The following is a 6000-nucleotide window of genomic DNA, read 5'->3' as shown; positions in this document are numbered from 1 at the left end:
AAAAACTGGATTCATCAATACTGCATGAACAGGTACCTGTGGAACCAATTATATGAGGAATTAATTGTTAGTTTTTATATTATTCGGGGGACATGGGCGTCGCTGCTGGTCAGCATTTATTGCCCATCTCTAGTTGCCCTTGAACTGAGTGGCTTTCACAGCCATTTCCGAGGACAGTTCAGAGTCAACCACATTGCTGTATCTCTGGAGTCACAGGTAGGCCAGACCAGGTAAGGACGGCAGATTTCCTTCCTTAAAAAGAGATTAGTGAACCAGATGGGTTTTTCCAACAATGGTTTCACGATCAATAGATTCTTAATTCCAGATTTTTTTATTGAATTCAAATTCCTCCTTCTGCCGCGACGGGATTCGAACCCGGGTCCCCAGAACATTAGCTGAGTTTCCGGATTAATAGTATCACTCGGCCATCGCCTCCCCTTGAATCGATAGCTACATCATTAATGATCATAATTCCACAACAGGGGAAATAATTTCTATTGGAACTGCATTCAAAATGGAAAGCAGGGGACGTTTTTCAAGGTTCTGACAAGCGAGTAGGGAATTTGTACTCAAGATGGAGACAATCCTAAATTGGCACTCTGCAGACTCATAAATTACTCCTCAATAACTAATAAAATAATGGAATCAATTGAGGAGAAAACTCACCAATTGCCTCAACAGAAATAATTTAGTAACAGCCAGCATGGTTTTAACAGGAAGATTTTGCCTAAAATCAACCTTTTGAGAAAATTATGTCCCACATGGACAGTGGGGAACTATATTACGCAATACACAGGTTTCAAAAATAAAGCCTTTCAGTTTCTTTTTATTCTATTTGTTAGTCACAAGTAGGCTTACATTAACACTGCAATGAAGTTACTGTGGAATTCCTCTAGTCGCCACACTCCGTCACCTGTTCGGGTACACTGAGGGAGAATTTATTTAGCATGACCAATGCACTTAACCGGCACGTCTTTCAGACTGTGGGAGGAAATCGGAGCACGCGGAGGAAACCCGTGCAGACACGGGGGAACGTAAACTCCACAGATTCAGTGACCCAAGCTGGGAATCGAACCCGGGTCCCTGGTGCAGCAGTGCTAACTACTGTGCCATCGTGTCACTCCACGAATGACCAGTGCAACTGGTCACAGTGTAACTTGTTTGAGGAGAGGGGTTGAAATGGGAAGGAGATGCCAACTGGGGAGACCAGGGATGGTGGTGGAACCTACCATTCTTAAGATATGTGATAGCGATTTACGTTTAGAATTCATACGCAAACTGGTCCAATTTGCAGATGATGCTAAACTGGGAGGAAGGGGAAGTACCCAGGGAAATTAAAAAAGGTTTGAGGAACCTACAAATGAGCAAAACGCTGACAGGTGAAATTTAATACAAATAAGCAGAAGCAAACAAGATGGGCCATATAATACAATCAGTTCAAATTTGTGTCTGGATTCCTTTCACTTTTAGCTATAATTTTACTGCCCAATAGAAGAATGTACAAATCGTGTAAAATTCAGATATAGCTAAAAGTGAAAGGGGTCCAAATTTATTGCTTAATGGCCCATCTTACTTTCTGGCACAGTGCTGCCAAGACTAAGGTGAATAAGTCACTGGCCAATACTCTTATGTCTAACGTTTAAATTTATTTATTAGTGTAACAAATAGACTCACATGAAACTGGCTGCAATGAAGTTAGTGAAAATCAGCTAGTCACCATCTCTGGCACCTGTTCGCGTATATTGAGGGAGAATTTAGCACAGCTAATGCACCGAACCAGTACGTCTTTCAGACTGCGGGAGGAAAGCGGAGCACCCGGAGGAAACCCACGCAGACACGGGGAGAATGTGCAGACTCTGCACTGACCCAAGCGGGAATCGAACCCGGGTCCCTGGCGTTGTGAGGCAGCAATGCTCAATATATGATCAGCTCTTTAATATAGTTCAGTGGCACAGCTAGATTAGTGCGTACAAGGTCCTGGGATGTTGGGGCCTACACTATTGGCTGCAAACAGCATGTTACTGGTTGCTAGTTGCCTCAACACTGTTGCTTTTTGAAAAGTTTCCTTACATGATTTGACCACTGAAGACTGAAATAACTAGTGTGCGGTCCTAACTTGGGGAGATGACCATCCCACATCAAAATTTCACCATCTCCAGCACTTAGCCCGAGCATTCACTTCAAACAGTCTTGTAACAATTGCACACTTTTGCCTAAATGCAGAGTTTTGATGCTGGCTGGGCCTGGCTGCAGTGGGATACACAGAGCTGAATATTCCCATAGGTGTTGGGAGCCCGATCCCTGCACATTTCGGAGGCTGGAACAAACGATTTTTATGGGAAGTGGTCAATTAAAAGGACTCCGCATTCACCGACTGACCATGGCCGGCACACAGGCATGGGACAGTCAATGGTGGGACAAAAAGGGAATGGCTGTCCAGCAGATCCCCTGGGAAAGGGAACAGCTACCCAAACAAACAGAGGGCGAGAAGACACAAGGTGCAGGCACTTAAACAGAGGTCCAAGTGTCTCCTTTTGAATTGCAGGCCAGAACCAACTCAGGAATCAGTGTGCGGGGAGAATGGTTGCAAATGCCTGTGGATGTGCCACTTACAATCTTTCTGTTCACTTTTACTTAACTCAGCAAGCCATATGCTGGCACAAGTTGCCAACATGAAGCCACTTTTGATTCATTACCAGGTTCCCTGCCACAGCTTAAGGCCCACGCAGCATTGAACAAAATTCAATGTATTGTCAGCATAGGAACTGATTGTCATATCAAGTAACCATGACTGACTCCTGCCACTGCCGTTACCGCTGGGAGCCTGCCTCCGGGAAAAACTCATGGAAATAGGAACCCGCCAGGGAGTTGGCTCAATATGATGCGTTCCAAATTTCGACATTCCCTCGCCTTCACTGGGCTGCAGAACGTATCAGTCATACAGTATGCTTCAGAGGCCACTTCTCATTTCTAAGGTCATGGTTGTCTGGTCAGCAATGATCCCTGCCCTACCATGTGTGTGTTTTTTTAAAGTTTATTTATTAGTCACAAGTAAGGCTTACATTAACACTGCAATGAAGTTACTGTGAAATTCCCCTAGTCGCTACATTCTGGCGCCTGTTTGGGTCAATGCACCTAACCAGCTTTCAGAATGCAGGAGGAAACTGGAGCACCCGGAGGAAATCCACGCAGACGTGGTGCAGACTCCACACAGACAGTGACCCAGGCCGGGAATCGAAGCTGGGTCCCTGGCGCTGTGAGGCACAGTGCTAACCACTGTGCCACCATGCTGCCCCATGCTGTATTTCGGAGACTTGGATAATCTACTGGGGGAACTCAAAGCACTGGAGAAGTACAAACAGTGGTGAATTCACAATATTCTCCAAACCCAGCAGAAAGGTGGCCCACAACACCATCCTCTCCCGAGCCAACATGTCCAGCATCGAGACACTAATCACTCAAGATTAGCTTCACTGGCAGGACATGTGACTTGTATGGCCTGACGCCTGAAACAAGTGTTCTATCCAGGACTTGGTCATGGCCAGAGAGCAAATTGAGCTTTCCTGTTTTTCAGTCCAGTGATGGGATAGCTCAAAACTCTGTCGTTCTTTTTCATGCAAGAGCCACAAAGTATGGCAGAGCATGAACACTTGGAATGTTTCAAAGGTACCTGCCCAGGTAAAACCTTAACTCTTTCTGAGACAGTTTCCTTTCTAGGTGACAATATTCAAAAGGGTAGTTTATAATGTGGAATGTATGACAAATTAAATACAAGAGAATGTCTGATTTTATTATCTGATTCAAATGTGAGGTTATCCACTTGGGAAGAAATAATAGTAAAATGAAATATTATTTAAATGGTGAAAAATTACAACACGCTACGGTGCAGAGGGACCTGGGGGTCCTTGTGCACGAATCGCAAAAACCCTGTCTGCAGGTGCAGCAGGTGATCAGGAAGGTGAATGGAATGTTGGCTTTTATCACGAGGGGGTTAGAATATAAAAGTAGGGAGGTCGTGCTGCAACTGTACAGGGCACTGGTGAGGCCGCAGCTGGAGTACTGTGTGCAATTTGGTACCCTTATTTGCGAAAGGATATGTTGGCCTTGGAGGGAGTGCAGAGAAGGTTCACCAGACTGATACCGGAGATGAGGGGATTAGCTTATGAGGAGAGATTGAGTAGATTGGGCCTGTACTTGTTGGAGTTTAGAAGGCTGAGGGGGCATCTTAGAGAGGCATATAAGATAATGAAGGGGCTAGATAGGGTAGAGGTAGAGAGATTCTTCCCACTTAGAAAAGAAACCAGAACTAGAGGGCACAGCCTCAAAATAAGGGGGGCGCAGTTTAGAACAGAGTTGAGGAGGAACTTCTTCTCTCAGAGGGTAGTGAATCTCTGGAATTCTCTGCCCGTTGAAGTGGTGGAGGCTACCTCGTTGAATATATTTAAGTTACGGGTAGATAGGTTTCTGATAGACAGGGGAATTAAGGGTTATGGGGAGCAGGCGGGTAAGTGCAACTGATCCCCTTCAGATCAGCCATGATCTTATTGAATGGCGGGGCAGGCTCGAAGGGCTAGAATGCCTACTCGTGTTCCTATTTCTTATGTTCTTATGTACATGCATATTATGTACTGCCCATCACCTGAGAATATGTGTAAGGACAGACTTCAGCTGGATAGTAGCTCTGGCGAAGAAGCTGTTTCTTATCCTGGTCGTACGGACTTGAATGCATCTGTAGTGCCTCCCAGATGGCAAACAGTCCATGGCTGGAATGGGTGGGATCTCTGGTAATGCTGAGAGATCTCTGCAGGCAGTGTTGGTGACAATTTAATGAGATCACCTTTCAGCTGCCAGAATTCTGTCAGCTGTGTTAATGCAGCCAGATACTCATCAGTAGACTCTTCACCTTGATCCCTAAAGTCAAACACACACCAATTACATTTGCCTTACAGATTTTCAAAATCTCTCACCTGTTTTTTGTGAATGGGATGGATAGGATAGAGGTGGAGAGGCTCTTCCCGCTCAGAAAGGACAGTAGGACTAGGGGGCACAGCCTCAAGATAAAGGGGGGGCTGTTTAGAATGGAGTTGAGGAGGAACTTCTTCACTCAAAGGGTGGTGAATCTCTGGAATTCTCTGCCTGTTGAAGTGGTGGAGGCTGCCTCGCTAAATATTTTTAAGACGTGGGTTGATGGGTTTTTGATGAGAGAGGGGATTGAGGGTTATGGGGAGAGGGCGGGAATGTGGAACTGAGCCACGACAGATCAGCCATGATCTTATTGAATGGCGGGGCAGGCTCGAAGGGCTAGTTGGCCTACTCCTGCTCCTATTTCTTATGTTCTTATGTTATGTTCTTATCTCGACAGGAGTAGGGAGTAAACACTGACAGCCCATTTTTGCCTCATCCAGGATTTTACTTACAGCTTTCGGTTTTTCTCCTCTGTGTTTTGTTTTTAGCAGGCTGGAACACTTCACTGTCCCTTTTCAGTAGCTGGGTTTAGAGTCATAGAGGTTTACAGCATGGAAATAGGCCCTTTGACCCAACTTGTCCATGCCGCCCTATTTTTAACAACTAAGCTAATCCCAATTGCCCGCATTTGGCCCATATCTCTCTACACCCATCGTACCCGTGTAACTGTCTAAATGCTTTTTAAAAGACAAAATTGTACCTGCCTCCACTACTGCCTCTGGCAGCTTGTTCCAGACACTTACCACCCTCTGTGTGAAACAATTGCCCCTCTAGACCCTTTTGTATCTCTCCCCTCTCACCTCAAACCTATGCCCTGTAGTTTTAGGCTCCCCTACCTTTGGGAAAAGATGTTGACTCGCTGATCTATACCCATCATTATTTTATAGACCTCTATAAATACACCTTTAAGTCTCCTATGTTCCAGGGAAAAAGTCCCAGTCTATCTAACCTCTCCTTATAATTCAATCCATAAATCCGGTAGCATCCCTAATAAATCTTTCCTGCACTCTTTCTAGTTTAATGTCCTTTCTATAA

This window comes from Carcharhinus amblyrhynchos, chromosome 18, assembly GCF_965287045.1.
Source record: "Carcharhinus amblyrhynchos chromosome 18, sCarAmb.v2.hapA, whole genome shotgun sequence".
In the NCBI taxonomy this organism is placed as follows: Eukaryota; Metazoa; Chordata; class Chondrichthyes; order Carcharhiniformes; family Carcharhinidae; genus Carcharhinus; species Carcharhinus amblyrhynchos.
The sequence above is the reverse complement of the archived record's forward strand: the minus strand, read 5'-3'. Positions refer to the sequence as shown.